We start from the raw sequence: 19,791 nt of genomic DNA, 5'->3' as shown, positions 1-19,791 counted from the left end.
ATTCTTCTCATAAGTAAATGAAGACAGTTTAAAAATGTATGTCTCATTTCTTTCTAGGGATATGCAGGCTAAGCAAATGTGCCTTGTCTCTGTGCAGTTTTAAAAACAGACTCATAGAGAAGCTCAAATTAAATATTTGATGCAAACCTTTGACACTCAATGTGATTTTTCAGACTAGCTTCTAAGTATATTCTCTTATTGGCATGTCTTGAAAAAATTCCAAAGCCAGTGGCAAACATAAAATTTATATATATAGTAGTCCATTTTGCCTCCCAGCAAGAATAGAACTCGTTACATATTTATAAAGCACTACATCCATTCCTCCAAAATTCTAGCAAAGTAGTTTGATTCGTTGTTTTGCAGAAAGGGAAGACTGAGGGATGAAGAAGTTGGGAGGATTTGCCCAAAGTCACAGAATGGATTAAAAAAGAGAAGCAGAAAGAAAACAGAAAAGATCCCTGGCTGCTTGTCTTCCACAACAAATGAATCATTCTCTCCAGTGCTATTACTGAATTGTAACAGGGAGTCTTATATTCTCAATTTTTTTGCCTCCATAAGATTCCCCCATTGTCCTGTGCTGCTTTGCTGCTTAATTAGCTCAATGGTAACCAGAGGCAGAAACCCTGTTCCTTGACCTTTAAAATCCTCCCATGTTTAAACTGAAATAAGAAACAATTATTTTAAATGAGAGAGAACAAAAAAATCCAGGTTTCTTTCAGGAGGTAAAAGGACACTGTAGACTACTGAGCCCCACACACGCCTTATGTGGCTATAGGCTTCAGCTCTACGGTTGATTTTCCTTGTCCAGGAATAAAAAATGATGCCTAAAAACAACAGGAATTCAAGAAGTCAAAATAAAATTATCAACCCACAGAATAACTAACTTTCCACAAGATTTGATGAACTTTACACTGTAGATCAGTGTTCTCAGGGTGCCCAGGAACTTTGTTCTCAGAGTAGTCTCCTTGGCCGCCACACTACTTTGTTGGACTATGTTATCCTGCTAAACAATATATCCTCCCACAATACATCCACTGTTTTCTTTGGCTTGTAGACCTGAGGGACTCATTCCCTTTCCAAAATCCTAAATTATGGGGTCATGCACTGATTATGGAGCGTAGCCAAGGGTCTAAATGCAGGACAGCTAAAATGATGGTTTCTGAGAATATATCAATAAGATCTAACCCATTGCTTGATTCTTGACTTCCGGATGACTCCAGCCTATATTTAAATACAAAAAAGAAAAAGTTTTGAAGTGGAATAAGTATATTTTTCATGGTCAGCCAGTCTTTAAAACTTGGCCTGTGCAGGGCTCCATCTCCACACTGGGGTTGCTGGCTTTCTCTGCAACTGGCTGCTCTGGTACCTGGCAAAATTTCTCTGGCAGCATTTTGAGTGCCAGGCTATGACCCAGTACTAGGCATCTGTTCCTCTAGGCAGGCTTTGCTCAACTAAAGCCCTGGATGCCCACTGCTGTGTCCTTTTCTGAGGCAAGCACTGTCAGGGGTTTTTAAAGGAGGCCCCACTCTGTCTTCCCCATCTCTGGCTGTTTTTCTCCCTCTCTTCTGGACCATGATAATTGGAACAGCTGGAAAAACTATGGAGAAAGGTCTGCCTGATCACATGGCAGACAACTGCACATGGGAGAACATTCAATGTAAATACAGCTGATATTTCTTCTGGAAGTAACAAACACACCTGATGTTTCTGCAGATCACCTCCAGAATGTATTTTAGCTTTGAGCTCATCCTAGGAAACTCTGTGCAGCAGTGTAAGGGCAACCACTGACAACCAGAGATCCATATGTTCTATTCACATAGAAATGGGTATTTTATTTTTTTATAATCTTAATCAAGTCTTTGAAGCCAAAAATCTTCTCTGTAAATTGATGGGAAGTATGTTATTTTTGGCCTGAGCTTGCATTAACTCAGAAGTTGGGCAGAAAATTGTTCTATTCTTTTTTTTTGTTTTTTGTTTCACTATTCAAATTAGCAGATGCATTTCCTATCATTTGGTACTTTTTCTGTCAATAACACACAAATCCCATGGAAACATGCCAAAGATTTTCTTAGCAACCAAGCCTCTTGCCTGATACACACGATTAACTACAACAGTCTGTTAAAAGCTTAAAATAAACCTGTCTTTTTTTTATTTAGAATTTCATATAGTAAAGGAGATTCGTTGGTAAGGAATTTAGCACAGGAGAATTTATTTATTTTTATGGAGGCTGAATACTCAAGAGATGACATGATAAAAGCAGGTGTTGCTGTAGAGGCAAATCTGCTGGGATCAACCCAGTGACTGAGTTCAGGTAAATTAAAAGCACTCTCACCAATTGATGGTACGGGCCCCCCATGATTAAAATGTAAATTGATTCATGTCTTGTAAGTGTATAATACTGCTGCAGGAAGCATCCTTCTCCATCAAGAAGTAGCAAATTCCATTATGAAAGATGGGATTTTGACAAGCTGTTTCTTGTTCCAAGAGGGTAACCACTTTGGAGAAGAGTTTGTGGATTCTGGGCACTGCTTCCTTTGTCTCTGGGAGGTGCAGACTAATCACATTTTCAGAAAACAGAAGTTTTAATTTTTATATCTTCACATTTGGTTAAAGTAAAATAGAACAAAATATCACAAGTTCTATCCTATTTATAGAGATTTTTAAAATCTTTGCTTAGAATAATCTCAATTTTCTTCACAGTCTTTGAGTTAGACCCAGAATGCAGGCTGACGCTATATGAAAAAAAAATTATTTTTAGAAGCAGTGTATGTAACTGCTATGAAAAGAAATAAACCAACAGTATCTGAGGTAAAAACTGTCGCCTGAACTCACCTTCTTAGAGGCTTGTGTGACATGCTTTTATCACAAGATAACCATCCATTATGTTGTGGCATCAAAAAACGTACAGACCTTTAGGTCTCTCTGTAGGTACTAGATGGATCCAGTATTTAAATATCCTGTCTTTCCAACAATCCTGAAAGTAGGTGCCTGTGAACACAAATTATTCAGGCACTGAGAAGAAACCACTGGCAAGTAGGAGAATCATAAACAAAGGAATGAGAAAACACAGCATTAATCCTTATCAGCTGAAGACATTAAGTAGCCCTTTTCTCAGGTCTTTTAAATAGTTTATGGACAATGGCAGCTTTAGTGATCTCACAGGAAGAATGACTTCTCCAGTAAATCTGTTTGTTGAAATTTAATGATATGCCTCCAAGTACAATTCTCCTGATTTGTGCCTGATGTTGGCCAGTGCAGTACATCACAACAGCTCTTCCCTTCACAAGTGACCCACAAGATGTAATGCAAACAGCTGCAGTATAGCATGTGGAATGACCTAAATGGCTGTGCTAAAGCTTGCAGCAATTTAGACATTCTTAAAGATCTGCAAAGCTGTGCAAACTAGTAAAGAAAAAAAAAAAAGGAAAAAGAAAATATTAATTCTTGGTTTAGCAGGTTTTATAGCAAAAAAAGTTACAAGAAAAGTAGATATTACATGTAACTTGGAAGCCTTGGAAGACTAGGAACACTTCAGTCACCTGGAGCTGAGTGGCTTGAACTGTGCTCCACTGCAGTCATTAGGGGTCTGTGAAATTGTACCAGTGCCAAATGTCAGCATGGAGAATTATATTTGCCTGTCTTATTGCATGGTAATAAAATGCAATGACCAGTTCCAGCCATCTCTGTTATTCCCTTCTGCTGCCAGAGGATGGGAAAAGGGCTTCCACAGCCATTCTGACAAACACGCTGGCATGCCTCAGTGCACAGTGCTTCTGCCTGATGACGTTACTAATATTCCTACCTCTGCCACAGAGGTTCAAAATGACCTTGAAATAACAGAGTCTTTTTTGTTAAGATTTGGTCTACGTATAAATTTCTGGAATAGTATTGTAGAAAATAGTCTCTTAGATAAGGAATGTATTTTCAGCTCCCAGTCTCACAAAATACAGATGGCTATGATTTCTTACAGATCTGCTAATACATAGGGAAAACATTTCTGCAGAAATTGAGAGAAAAGTCTAACTTTTAAATCCATATGATATTTACTGGTTGTCTGAAATAAGACTAGTTTTCTGCTGTAAAATCTTTTTGAGGTTGAAAAAGAAGATAATTCAAATTGAGTCATGCACATCCTGGAGCCAACAGCTTTTAAGGTCGGGGAAAAAGTCTCTTCTTTTATGCACAAAGTAGAAGTTCAGTCTTCATTAATTTCAATTAGAAGTTGATGAAGTTCTTTGTTTTATTACACTGTCATTTGCACTACATTTTCAAATTGAATCAAGACATTAAATATTCTCACTGACAGTAAATGCTCACAGGGGATTTTAAGACACGTAATGAAACTCAACTCATTATTATTATTATTATTATTAATTATTTGTATTATTTTATTGCATAGGAGTTGTAGTCATGGATCATGATCTCATTGCATGATGCACAAAGCCAGAACAAAAAGGCCATAAATCTTCTCAAATCAGATTGTTGGTGGCATGGCTTCGGTAAAGCCTGACTTTGAATTTTCACCTTTCCAAAACTTAGGCAATGCTGTTTGACCAGTCAGCTGGGCTCTCCAATAAGTGTTCAAACTGACCTTGCAACATCTGTGTGGGATCAGTGCCGTTGGAGCAGCCATTCCCACCCAGCTGACTGAGGGACTCCCATCACACACAGCTCACAGCAGTGTCACTCCCCAGGTGCTCCTCTGCCCATGATCTCACAGCCTCCCTGCCCCTCAAGAGCAATGAGCATCTCCCAGCCCTGCCTGGTCGATGCCACTGCCAGTGCCTTGCACAGAGTTTCTAAGTGGTAAGAAAGCACCAAGGCATCTGGTTGTCTGTAATGGCCTTAGGAAGAGAGGGCAGTCACATTTGGCACCTGCTTGTAGCTCCTCTACCAGCTGGTGGATAGTGAAACTGCATCTCCCGGAAGAGTAAAGCCGCAAGAAGAGTAAAGCCGCAAATAAATGTATTTTATACAAATGACATTTGGCATGTCGACATCTATATTTATGAAAGTCACAGAAAGAGCCTAAAGATGGGAGGTGTGACTTAAAGCATATCCCTCGTTCTAAGGTCCTTAATGCCAGCAGCATGGGATGACCAGCACAATCTTCTCACCACAAAGAAAGGAGCCTGGGAAAAGGTTTGGCTGAGATCTGTGTTAGTCACTCTGGGAGCTGATAATTATTCAAGAACTGCCAGCAGGACAGGATTGAACAGAGGAGAGAGGCAGAGAAGTTAAATCCCCTCTATCACCTGCATAGAAATATTTGCTGTATAAGGGAACAGCCAGCAGTTACACAAGGAGAGAAAAGAAGCAGAAGTGGAGCTCCATTGGGGCATCCCAGAAAGATAAGTGGGTGAAGAAGACAGCCTGAAATTTTGTTAAGGTTCTTGAGAAACAGATGGAGAGGCAGTTAGGAATAGGTCTGGAAGGTGGGAGAGAACAAGAAAAGTATCTGTTTCTTTCTCTCTCTCTCAGGAGATATTTGCTCTGCAAAGAGAGTTGTTTGGGTCCTGCTGAATCAGCTTTCAGGTATTTGTGCCTGACTCAAATACACAATTCTCCCTTTTCCCAGTGGATCTGCAGGGGTGCTGGTTTGTCCTTGTCATTATGGACTGGCTCCACCAATAGGGGACGGTCCCAATGGTTACTGCTCTCAAGATAAATTCTACATAGAATGGGGTCAGGGAAGAACAAAGCAGTTGGAAAAATTCAACTCATTTCAGTACAGAGGATATGCCCCTAGGCTAGATAGCATACATCTTAAAGGAGAGGGGAAAAAATACCATGCAGAAAACTGTTGCCAAAACCATAGTACCTTCTTGTCAGCCACCCACAACCTAAAAGAGAACACCTCCCAGGAGTCATTTTAGCAAGTAATGTCTGTGCATGAAAAGATGCTCATACTTCTGTTAGAAACACTGACCAACAGCTCCGAAGTTTCTGGTTTCCAAAGGCTATCAATAACTCTGAACACTGGGAGACCTGGAACACATACAGCCTTCCAAGCCCCAAAATTAAAGAACAGCCTCAGTGAAGGACCTCAGAAGAGCTTTGGCATTCTGTAAATATTCCCTGTTAATAAAATCAGCAATTAGGCAGTTTTGTTAGATAAGGTATCTCGAAAGAATTTCTGAAAGTGGAAAATCCAGATTTGCTGGGGGATAGACGCAGGAAGATGACGAGTTTATTCAACCCTCAAAAAGACAAAACCAAAACTGTCCTTGTGTCATTTTGGGTAACAGAGAACTGAAGCCAAATAGTAACATTGAAAGGACTTGCCCTGGGGTAGATGCATATATAATAACTGATCTGTGTTTGGGCTGATAACTCCTCGACTTTTTTATCCGAAGTCTTTAATCTCAGATAACAAGAAAGGAGAGGGGGGAAAAAAAAAAAGGAAAAAAGAAGAAATGGGGTTTATCCTAACCTGCAGCACCCAGGCCATCTTGGACTCAGAAGACTCAAAAGCAGAGTAATTTCAAGAGGGGATGAAGAATCATGTCGAACTTGAGGAATTACATATAGAAATACTGCTTAATTAATAAAGAATCACAACAGAGAAAATATGACATCACTTGAACACCCTGTCAATCCAAGCAAAGTGTTTGCATTTTCTCCTTGTCCATTAAAAAAAAATCATGCTATGTAAGAGGATGTGAGAAGTGGTCTTATGTGTTTCAGAGTGTAATTAAGCCAGAAAAAACCCACCAACATTCTAAGAAGGATAATACATAAACTGGCATTTCAGAAGTATAGGATTTAGCTCTAAAATTCTATTTTAAGTAGTGAAAGGAAGACAGAAAGTAGAAAGAGGCTTCACATGGTCTCTGCAAAGGTGCCAGCCATGGAGCTGTAAGGGACACAGGAGAGAGCAGTTTAACTTTGTCTTTCAAAAGGAGCATTCTTATCTCCTTGACAGAACACCTGTGTGCCACAGCAGACTCACCCCATCATCCTCCACTGCCTGTATATGTTCTTTCCTTGTGGAGGTTAAGTGCTGCCTGCCTGGGGGACTCCTCTGCAGGAGAGCTTCCTGCTGCAGGGCCAGCTGCCATGCACAGAGGCAGGAAGGGACACAGCTCAGCAATTCTCCCAAAGGCAGAGCTGCAGTCCAGGCAGGCAGATAAACCAGACTCCCAGCACTGCTCTGAGCATGAACTGTACCCCAAGTGTGTTGATTAGGAACATCAGGTCATGAATTTTCCATGTAGTGTTTTGGTTGTTTTTTTCTGGAATATGTCTGCTATCAAACTTTTTTTTTTCCAAAATATTCTACTACTACTAACTATGGCAAAGGCTCCTCTGGCAATATTCAATAACAATGCAGGCACTGCTCTGATCCTTCTTCTCCCACTCTAGCAAATTGGCCTCAGCTACCCAGGCTGTTCCATTTTGTATAAATGACATATCTACCAAGCAGAGAAAAAAATCTGTTCTTTACTTGACTTAGAGGTGATGGATTCGGGTCAAAGTCTCAGCCCAATTGGGACTTTTAAGTGCAAGGGTCACGCAGAGCTCGTCGTCCTGACACAGGAAGTAGGAGAGATGTGCATCTTGCAAAGCCAGGCAAGGCAGCATAGAGCATTTCGAAGCCCCATGTGCAGGTGACTGAATCAAGCACTGGATCAACACAGTTTGTCTGACTTGGCACAGGGCACCTGCTTCAGGGGGAGTTGAACTGGCTCCATTGATACCCACCAGCTGAAGGAGCTCAGATGTCTGGTATGCTTCTACAGCCTACAGTCAGATTCCTAAATTTAGGTTTCTTAACCTATACCTACTTCTCCTCAAAGCTGCCTTGTGGGCCTTGCAGAGGACAGAGCAAATTCTTGCCCTGGGTGAAGGTGGCAGAGTCTGCATACATGTGCTGTACCCCAAACCACCTCCAGCTCTCTCAATCTGTCTGGAAAAATATTTGTTCCAAAATTGGATAGGACAGCTTTTGAAATTTGAAATAATTTTGCAACAAGGGGAAACTGTCTTCTACCCATGTCTAGCTCCCAGCTTCTCAGGTGTCTGAGACATTTCTATGTGAAAGGGAAACCTCACTATGGTTTGATGAGAAAAGCAATGAGATCCCAACCACTTCCACAGATGAACAAATCTGGGGTCTTGCCAGAACGAGCCAAAGTAAGTCTGAAGAGAGCAAACCAACCTTCCTAGTCTGTAAATAGCTACCAAAGATGCTGAGAACAGAGACAAGAGAAGCAGTCATCTGAAATTAATGAAGAAAGAAGAGTGTGTCACAGTAGAGAAGCATCAGTGTAAAAGCATAGCAGCAATGATTGTACCCAGAAGATGAAGAGAAGCAATTCTCTCATCACTAAAGGATGCTTCCTGGAAATAGATGGGTTCCGTATACAAATATATATTGCTCTTTCTTTTCTGGATGATTCATTCCTGTTTTTGCACCTGATTTTGGAAAAACACTTGATAGTCTCATCCTGTCCCAAACTGAAAAGAAGGCAATAGGAAACATGCTGGTTTATGCCAACAGCAACTGCATATTGAGGTATATTTTTTGCATTTACAAGTAAGAGAAGCAAGAAGAAAAAAAAATGTACCCACATATAAGAATGAATCATAGAATCATACAATGGTCTTCATTGGGAGGGACCTCAAAAATCATCTGGTTCCAACCTCCCTGTCATGGGCAGGGACACCTCCTACTAGACCAGGTTGCTCCAAATCCTGTCCAGCCTGGCCTTGAACACTTCCAGGGATGGGGCATTCACAGCTTCACCAGGCAACCTGTGCCAGGGCATCACCACCCTCACAGTCAAGAATTTCTTTCTCGCATCTAATCTTAATCTCTTCTCTTTCAGTTTAAAACTTTTCCCACTTGTCCTATCACTAACTGCCTGTGTAAAAAGTCACTCTCAGTCTTTTTTATAAGCCCCCTTCAGCTACTGGAAGGCTGCTATAAGGTGTCCCTGAAACCTCTTTTCAAGGCCAAACAGTCCCAGATCTCTCAGCCTGTCTAGGTAGAAGTTTCAGCTCTTTGAGCATCTTTGTGGCCCTTCTATGAACCTGCTCGAACAGGTCCATGTCTGTCTTGTGCTGAGGACTTCAGACCTGGATGCAGCACTCCAGGTAGGATGTCAAAAGTAGAGGGGGAGAATCACCTCCCTTGACCTGCTGGCCATCCCACTTTTGATGCAGCCAGGATGTGGTTGGCTTTTTGGGTTGCAAGTCCACACTGTTGGCTTTTGTCCTGTTTTTCATTAATGCGAACCACTTAATCGTTCTCCACTCAATGTGTTTTTGTATGTCAAAGGCATTGAAAGGATTACCAAATTAACCATTCTTCTGTCAGCCTAATATCAGTTCTAGTAAATTTAACAGAAGGGCATGTATGGGATTTCATTATTAAACAAATTACAGGAGAGGTATACAATCAATACCAGTGAGAAAATAAGAGAACAAAGTTTTTTTCCAAAGCAACTCAATATCCTTTTAGTCATGTCACAGATTTGGTTGATAAATGTCTAAATGCCAATCCAATATATCAAATACATATATATATATATATATATAGGAAATTTTGATTATTGTAGATTACATCTTTGCTGGGTCATCACTAAGGCAGTAGATGATAAAAGCAGTCAACTGACTGATCTCCAAGATAAGCATTCCTGGAAAATCCTTACTAAGGAAGCAGATTTTTAGTGCATTGCCCTGTGTCTTCCCATTATTTAACTTGTACCAGTGAACTGGGAGCATATATAATACTGTTGATAAAGTTTGTACATAAAACAAAACCAGGAGGATTGTTAAACCAAGAAAAAAAAAAAAAGGGACTGGTGTTTCCTCTAGCAGATGCAATAAACTGAGCACAAACAAGCAAGCAGAATTAATTTACAGTGAGAAAAAGAACATTTGTGCTTATGGGAGCAGATATTGCATCCTGGGGAAAGGAAAAGAAGTTGAGGAGTCACACTAGATGGTGAGCTAATCCTGAAGCTTGGGTGCAAAGTGATGGCTTAAAAGATTAACACTGTCTTTAAATGTGTAAGGCGTGACACACTGAGTAGGAGCAAGAGCTTTTATGCCTTTTGTATTTAAGCCAAACAGTTGCTTAAATAATAACATTCCTGTCCTCAACAGAAACAATGGGAAATTGTCATCACAACTGTCCTTTGACTTCGTGTTTGCTAGGTGTGAAAGGCAGTTAGCCCACAAAGTTGAAAATTACAATTACAGTTGAAAATCAGTTATCAGCAATAAGTTGGATGACAAATTTAATTATATTTGAATAACTGTCACAGAATTTCAATACAGCTGCAGCCACATTTTCATTAGAGTTTTGAGCAAAATACTGGAAACTACAACAACTGATAAGAAATCAATAATACATAATAATACACCTCTTAATAACACTATTAAGAGGTGAAGCACCGATCACATGCCTGGGTCTTAGGTCCCTTAGTTTTGAAGATGGTCACATCCATGTATCAAATTCAACCCAAAATAATATTTAATAATGATTCTAACAGACACCTGCTCCAATTTACCTCTGCCTGAGAAGCTCATAGGGAAAGGACTTCATACAAATTTGGAGGGCATATGGACACTAAAGGGGATACAGAGCCGTGTTTCCAGAGGAGATAAGAGGAACCTGACTTATTTAGCATCACAAAGCAAAGCAAGAGTAGCTTCTTTCAGAAATACCTTAGAGTCAGTGGGAAAACAGAAGAGTACCATTGAAGTAATTTTGAAAATCAGAGGCTTTCTTGTCACTGAAGCTGTGGGAATAGCTTTCTAGAAGGAAGCACAAGCAACCCAGGCAACTCAGTCTTAAGACTGAGATAATTCAACTCAAGATAGGGATGAGATGCCATATTCCTTTGTCTCTCTGCACTACTGGGTTTTATGATGAAGAGGTGCCTTATGCTTCTCTGCTGTTACAGAGGTTTAGGTGCTGGCCATCTAAACATTGCATGAAAGTTATAAAGGACCATAAAAGGGAGTAAAAAGAAAATCTTTAGAAAAATGTGAAAGATGCAACTCTCTTGCTGTATTAATTACAGCCTCCACTTAAATAAAGAAAATTGGACTTTTGAATTTGGACTTTTCAGGGAGTAAGCCAGTTGTGTTTTGGACAGGTAAGTCTAGCTTAATATTCAAGCAGAACGCTTTATAGACATAGTAACAGTAACTATTTGTAATTTTTGCATCAATGGCTGCAGACCATCCCCGGGCAGCACTGACAGTAACTGACCTTCAGAAGAGGAAGATCAGGAGAAAACACCTTTTGTAGAAAACCTGTCTCAGGCTGAGGCAGGTGAAGTGCTGCTCTCTTTGGGACAAGCCTCCACAAAGATGAGAGCCAAGAGTGTACTCGTGAGAAGAGAAGCATCCTCCTCTGCTGCTGAAAGCCTCTCTCTCAGCTGCTATGTGAACTCACTTGAGGACTAGGATTACCTGTGCAATGTGTGGTAGAAAGGTGAGTTTGGAGCCTACAAGGTATCCAGGGTGCCAGGTAGTTTTATTTTTTATGCTATAGTTGAGCCTGTGGCAGGGAACTACTTAGAAAGTGCAAGAACCAACACCAGGCTGAGCTTTGGTTTGTGTCTGTGGCCACCTGCTTTGCTAGTTCTGTTTTTTGACAGCTGGGAACCAGCTCATCCCATGAAGGATCACCATGAGCAGCAAGCTAATGAGATAAACACAAGATACCACTTACAGCACTCGTGTTCCACCCACCCACACGCTGCTGGAGCCCTTTGGGCCCTTCTCACTCAGAGGTGTTCCACACTTGGTGGCCTCAGGTGTGTTTCAGGACCTGCTGTCCACTGCTTTCCCTGCAGATCAGGTGTCTGAGTGCTCTTGGACTTGGTTTGAGAGTCAAGTGTTTTATAAATGGTTTTGAAACAGTGCAGGCGAAACATTGAGATCACCAGGTAGCTGATTTCATTTCAGTTTGGATTGTACAAACGGGAATGCTTTCAACTCTGAAATGTCTCAGACCATTGAGCTGTGAGAGGAGGAAGATCACAGAAAGGGTTACAATTACTTCTAAGTTCACTGGTAACACTTTGAGACACACCAGTGTTCTCACCTTTTTGAAGAGAGAGGAATAAGTGATTTCAGAGAGGCTGTCACCAACCCCACTGGCGCCCGTATGAGCCAAGATTAAAATGTGGCCCTTCAAGTCTGAAACTGGACAAAGTGGGTGCAGTAACTGCATGGCTTCCTTAAGGCACCTGGGAGCCAGGAGCTGTGGAAGAGTCAGATTCTGTCTATTTGTTCTCCTCCTGTAAGGTGGAGATACCAATAATATTTATTTATTTAATTGCATACATCCTCTCTTACTTAAAAAGAACACGGAGTTCAGTGTAATGGAGTATTCCAGCCTGAAACTCGTGGTCATCTTGAAGGGGACTTGAAGAAACCTTTCTCTAATGAAATCCAAAATCATGAATTGTCACCTTCTGTCATGAAAACGAAAATATTTTTCTAAAAAAGGCACAAGATGAAATACGCACTTGGAAACTTTTATTATTTAATAATATATTTTTATCTCTTAAATGTGCTTTCCTTTCTTTTTCTTTGAGGTCACCAACTTCTGTCTTTCAAGGCTTGCTCCACAACCATAGGAAAAAAACCCACTCTGTTTATTTTTAAATCAAAGCTAAAAATCTCATGGGATTTTGCAGACCCAGCAGCCCTGAAATGAAATGCAATTCCCTAAGGTTTAGGATCACAGAGATGTAAACATGCCTGCCATCAATGACTACATAAATAAACTAGAAGCTTGGTAGAACTAGATTTTTCTTCCAACGTGGGTCTGCTGATTAAAAAAAAAAAAAAAGACAGTTTGTAATATTTCAGAAAAGATTTGATGTTTACAGTGTGTTGCAAGAGTGAGGTTGAAAAGCTTTTGGGGAATAGAGGTACAACAGTGTAGCAGTAAGTGCCACTAACACAAAATAAAATTATGTTGAGTTTGCTGAATGAGGTTTAATCTGCTGGGCATTATGGAAATCACACGTGACAGGGATGGAAGAAGAGGTAAATTATGGGTTGGTGAGATTCACAGGATTACACACCTAGGGACATCTTCTGGGCTGCTTCCAGCTACTGTTTCTGCCTTGTGAGAGCTCCGTGGTGCTTGCCATACCCCCTTGCAATCCTTCAAAGGATGGCTTTTACACCCTCACCTGGGCTTTTCTTCATCCTTCAACCCCATCCTGCCCCTCTGCCTGTAGCAGTCAGCTGCTCCCACTGGGGGCCACGGGCACCTCTCAAGCCAATGAAGAAGACAATATTACGAGCACGATCAAAAACCCAGCTCAGATGCTGCAAACACTGAACAGTCCTCAGTCATCTGCAATATTTGAGAAAGGCTCAGGCAGCCCTGCAGTTAATTAACTGCATAAATAGAAAATATAAACTCATGTATGAGGACCATGTTGATGCAATTGCACTGAAGAGGATATAAGCAATAATAAGGAGTTGGAGACCAGGTAAGCATCTCAAGGACTACTTTGTTCTATGCTCTTCATGAAATTACAATAATTGTCTGGAAAAATGAGTTCCATCCTTTTGAGTGTTCAATTCTAAAATTAAATCTCATTTTTTGTTGCAGAGCAGACATTTATTTTCACAATTATCCGGCTTACATCACTGTGGACTTCCCTTGAACCATGCATTGCCTGAAGCTGTGAGGCTGCAGTAGGCCCTTTCTATACCTCCCTCCTATCCATACTTCTTCATTAAAGACAAGAAGCAGAAATGTAGATTAAAAAAATCTAAAAGCAACTTCCTTCATTCTAGAAAGGAACTCATGTCACAGACAACCTCCTAAAGCTGTGTTCATTTGGTATCACTTTATGGAGTAAGATGACCATGCAGCCATGTCCTGCCCACCTTGGGGACATCACACAAAGAAAGAAATTGAGTGTGGGAGAGAGGAAGGTGAAATGAAACATCTGTCTGCAGAAACATCCTGTCTGCTGTAAAACAGCTACATTTGTAGGGAAGGAGAATCCTCTACATCTCTGCAGATCCAGTCACACAGGATGGGAGAACCTGCATCTCCCAGACCACACAATAGAAGTGAAGTCTCACTTTTGTGCTGACCTCTGTGTTTTGAAGCTGAGCCTTCCAGTCTTCTTAATGGCCTTTATGAGAGGACACAGTTCAGCATCCTGGAGTGTATGTTCCTTCCAGGTTTTTGCCTGGTCACTGAGAAAATGATCACAGCCTAGGCCTCAGAAGTCTACTACAAGGTGAATTTTATATCAATCATTTGCACACGGTAGATAATGTGCAGTAGCCTAGAGCATCCAAAATATTTAGAGAAAAAAAATACTGAAAACTATCTCAGAGGGGTAACAAGCCTAGTTAACAGCAAGCACGAGTACCAACATAGGCTTCAGGGAAGTCAATGGTGCCCTCTAAAGGGAACTGGTGTGATGCACAGGAAATCTTCACAGCTGTGGGACCCACTGCTCATACAGCCATGGAACAACCCAGCAACAGCCTATGTGCAATAACTTAAATAATCTGTAAAATGATAAAATGCAGTGTCATTAATAGCTCTTCTGAATTTGGGGACTAACCTTGTGGAAGGCTTTTTTCAAACATTTATTGCTTATGGTAAGAAGGCATCCTTGTCCCAAGCAACATAATGTTGGGACCAAGACCTCAGATCATGGCTAAGGAAAGAAAGGCACATCAAACTACCAGGACAGTCTGCACTGATATATTTAATAAAACTTTAATCTGAGCTAAATAATTATTGCACAGAAAGATTGTGGAGCCTTCCTTGAGAACCATCTGGATGCAATCCTGTGCAATGTGATGTAGGATGACCCAGCCTGAGCAGGGAGGTTGGACCTGGTGACCCACTGGGGTGCCTCCCAACCTTGCCCCTTGTGTGAGTGTGTGACAACACAGCACAGCAGCAGGTACACAGACAGTGATCACAAGAGTTACTCAGGAGTGAAGCATGTGAGTGAACAAGCACCAGAGAGTAACCAGAGCACTGTAAGCAGCGCTTTGTCTCAGCCTTAACCATCAGGAGCCTGCAATTACTTTGTGATTCACTTATAAAACTCAACATGTTCCCTTCCAAGAAGTATAAAGTACCTTGAACAGCAACACACACTTTGTCTCAATCTTCCAGTTGAGCTCTGGCTGATTGCACCATCATTTGGCCAAATCAGGAGAAGAGCTATTGATCTCCAATGTACTGATGTATATACTGATGGGTATACATAATTCCAGGACAAGAGTCTGCTTCCCCAGGAAGATTAATCTTGTGTTGAATTCAAGAGGTGCTGCAATGCTTTGCTGCTAAGAAAGTCAGGACAATTATTCCCAAGTTTAGTGATTGCCACTCATTAAAATCAGGATTTACTTGATTACATTTTGGAGAAACTCTAGACCCTGAGTGTAATTTATAACTGATGAGAAGATAAAAATATTAATATTGCTTAAAATTAAGTATTTCCAGTGAGTCTTGTAAATGTTGATCCTGTTCAATCTTTAACCATGCGTTTTTCTCCACTGGATTGCAGATGTAGTAGGATGCTGTGATTTAGCAGATAAGGTGAAGCTATATCCTTTGCTCACAAATGTTACAAGTGCCAGCATTTGTGGTGTAGTCACTAGAAACAAACAAAAAATATCAGAGAGCCATGATCTTCAGAAGACCTTAGAATAATCCTGGGAATGTTTCCATTTTAGATTTATGCTTTTCTGAAAAAAAAAAAAAATAAATTGCACACAACTCATTCCAGAACTCCACTATACCTGAGACTTGGATAGAGGATGCCCATACACAAACAAAACTGGGGACAGTGCCTTATAATGCATGACAATGTGGAAATTCGTAGTCCAACTTCCATCACTGGCCACTGCGACTTGGAGAAGGCCACTTTCACCTCATTTTCTCAGGGTTTTCACATGGGTAGCATGAGACCTGTAGGTTTAGAGAGCATGTTGAGTCCAAAATGTCTCTGAAACTCAGGCGCTGCTGTTGTTACTGTACATGATGGGTTATGAGACAAGGAAAACCATGTACCAGTCAAACTAATGCTTACTTGTTAAACAAAGATTATTCCCCAAGGCTCAGGTGCTTGGTTCACAGAGGCAGTTTAAGATGTTTCAACTAAGAATTCAAAGCCAGAGTTAGCTTTACAGCAAGAGGAAGGTTAGGTATGGGAGTTCAGTGTGTGCCCTTTGCCAATCTGAACACGATTTTTTCATGCTGAGTACTAGTAATTAAGTGATCTCCAGTGAATAACAGCACCTGCGTTATCCATCCTTGCTACCATGAGAATTATTAAGCAGCAAACTGTGAAGCTCACAGCTCGTTAGAAGCTCTGCACAACACAGCAGCACACAGCTCGAGTCCCATGACTCCCAATATATCACAGCACAGAGAACAGCAGTGGAGACAAGAAGACTGCAGAAAGAAAAAACGACTGGGAAGGCTGGGATGTGGGAGCAGCAGGAGGATTGGCAGAAGAGCTGTCAGAGGCACTCAGATTAGCAGGTCATCAAGATCCTAGCACAGCAATGTGCAGCTTTTTTGGTTCCTTGGAACAGCAGGGGAGATCTATACCCAGACTAAAACAGACATGCCATTGAGGGAGGATGTTGGGAAGAACAGCCTGGAGCACTTGGCAGTTTCAAGAAGGCAAGAAAGGACAGTGAGGAAATCCTAATGATTTGCAGAGGTGGGATAAGATGGGCAGCTCCTAAAGGACACAAATGGCACTTCCAAAGCCAGCCACTCTCCCCAGTTAAAAGAGTGAACAGAAGATTGAGGAGAACTTCTGAGCAGGCAAGCCTTGTGCTCTGGGTAGTATCCATACCTTGGTACCTGCTCGCTGGACAGAGTGCTCCAGCACCTGCATCTTAGTGCTCATGCGTGGGCAACTCAGTTCCAAAACAAGGTCACATCTCTTTCCAGCGTCTTTCCTATCCTCTTGCAACACTACTTCCACCCACAGGTGAGAGGGGACACAGCACAACACAGCTGGTACCGTGGGAGAGGAGATAAAGGAAATGCAGGGAGAGCATAACTGTCATGCCTAGGGGATGAAAAGCAGAAGTCAGTTCAGACAGAAGGAAGGAATGATGGTCCATCAGAGGAAAGACATGATGGAAGCAACTAAAGGAGTTTATGGAAGTCTGAAGGAAAGTGCAGAAAGAGAGTTGTAGGACAAAAGAGACAGAGGATCCACAGAAATTATGGCAAGATGCTCTAATGTTTGAACAAGATGTTTCAGGAAACAGGAAAATGGAGGTAAAAAGAAGGCATTGGAAAGATAAGCATGTAGAAAGCAGCTACTGGGGAGAGACTTGAGTTAGGGTTTGCATCCTGAATACATTACTCCCATATTCAGGAACAGTCGGGCACACAGGAGGTGTTCTGAGACAACTTTGTGGAAGTGGAAAAAGCAGCTTTGTGCAAGGCATTTCCACTGGAAGAGAGCATTAATACCAGAGGAACATGGAAAGGATGACAGAATCATAGAACAGTTTTGTTGGGACAGTGGCAGGTCATCTGGTCCAAACCCCTGCTCAGAGTGGGGAAAGAAAATAGTACACAGGAGATTAAAATTTCCTTGCATCTTCACATATATAAAGCGAAGCTTTAGCTATAATGCTAAAAATGCATATCCAAAGTCAAATCTTCCCTTGGTTCTCTAGGTTGATGTTCCCCTCTAGAAGCAATGTTCATTTTACAGATTACTGGAATTGCTACTATAGCTGCTCTGGACTCTTTGCTGTGAAGCAGAGAGGGTTTTATTGCATATCAAAAGGAGGAAATGGACACACATGAAAATCGACCTGTAGCTTGCTCTAAACACACATGCACATCCAATGCACAGTTGATGCTAGCACAAAAAAAAGATAGGAAAAATATTTCTCATGCAAACTGGGTTGGTGGTTAATCAAGTGAATCGTACCTTTTAGAGAGGTATCCTAGCAACTCCCCAGCAGCCACGAGTCCCGGCTGACAGAGCACACTGATGCAATTGTTCTCCTCCTGCAGACATCAAAACTTTGCAGCTAATCAAAGAGATAATTCGAAACAGGAGACCACGTTAAATTTGATCCAACAAAAGGGAATTTTATAAATGAGCAATGTCACCCAGGGCATCTCTTATGCTGAAAGTTGTCATCTTGGAACAAGAGTAGGTCAGGCTCAGCGAAGCCGTGCAATGCTGGGAACAAAACCTCCCTTCCTGGAACCATGACTCTCCTGAAGGTGCTTGTGTCTGCCACACTGGTTTGTGCTGGTCTCTGCTTCAGAGCACTATGCAGAATTTATTACTATTCTCTTGAATAGCAAAGGCTCACCCAAAGCACTTTGTAGAGCACAAGTATCAGTGAAAGCCCTGCTCATGCTCCTGTAGCCACCTGTCCCAAAATCAAATTCGTACTCCTAACATGCCAGATTGGATATTCTGTCCTACCTCCTGACAGTGCCAATAGGCTCAGGCCTGGCTGGATAAGACCTTCTGTCTCAGGACCAGCAATGAACTTGAGGCTACCAAGTAGCCTAAGCTCATCCTCTCTTAAGTATCCTTGTTTTGGAAGCATCAGATTTGCAATTTGTCTCTTTAGGCACGAGTGCAACAGAAGAAGCAAAATCACAAACATAGGATCCCATAAGGTTATAGAAAATCACTTTCCCCCCGCTCTCACTTTTTAGCTAGCCCAAATATTGAACAGATCTGGGAAAAATATTCAAGATGTTTAAGCATTTCCCACTTCCCTTTTCTTACCTCAGCTGAGAGGCTTCAGTTCAGAGTTGTGAAGGGTCTCCCAAGTTCTCCTCCAGTGGTTTACTTTTCTTCTGGATTACAGAACATCTATTATACTCCCCCCAACACACTTACCAGTTCATCTCCTCTTTCAAAGAGAAAAATAATTCTTCTTAAAGCTTCCTGTTTTCTCTGTCAGGTGAGTTCTGACACCTGACCACCCTCATCAGATACTCCTCAGATACTTTTGTTTGATGACCACTCTCTTGGGGATCTGAACTGTTAGATCATTTTTTCCGGTATAGTAATAATAAACCTGAATATAGCACTAAAACTGTTAATAAAAATTTAATGATCCTTTCTTGTTGGAATGGAGGAACTTCTTCCATCACCTTTGATGGTTCAGAAGGAAAGCAAGAACAGACGTAATAGCCACACGGTCTAAACATCAAACAGAATCTACAACTGGACAAAAACATCAAGTCATACACAAAACGTCATCAAAACTGTTGTGACCTACTTTTCACTGCAAAAGCTGGATTTTTTTTTGCAGTCAATCAAGTGCTGTTAAGACACTGCCACCGCTAAACAGCACTAAAACATTCAGACTGTCCAGCTACAGCAGCTGAGACCAGGGGTCCAGAGGACTACAGGGGATCAATGTGCCCATTTTTAAGGTCTACAGAGCCTTTTCAGACCTTGCAAAAGTTTCTTCCATGAGTAGAAAACTGTTACTCTACAACAGAAATGCTGCTTACAGATGTTACAAGGACACAAATGTTTCCTCCCACAATCAGAACATTACCTCTGCTTTCACACATTTTATCTGTAATGGTATTTTTGCCAGTAACTCTAAAACTAGAAAGTGCAGCAAGAGAAAAGAATAAACTGTAGAGATGGACAGTCATGAGAGGAAAAGAGATATTATACCTGTGACACTGTTTCCAGCAGATCAATTTATTTTCACCTTCCTAATGCAGATATACCTTTTATTTTTGGTGTGAGTCACCACAGTACTTGCTTTAGGAACAGGCTGGTAACAGGATGTGAATAT

The sequence above is a fragment of the Haemorhous mexicanus genome, chromosome 3, assembly GCF_027477595.1.
Source record: "Haemorhous mexicanus isolate bHaeMex1 chromosome 3, bHaeMex1.pri, whole genome shotgun sequence".
NCBI classification, from domain to species: domain Eukaryota; kingdom Metazoa; phylum Chordata; class Aves; order Passeriformes; family Fringillidae; genus Haemorhous; species Haemorhous mexicanus.
This window is presented reverse-complemented; position numbering follows the sequence as displayed.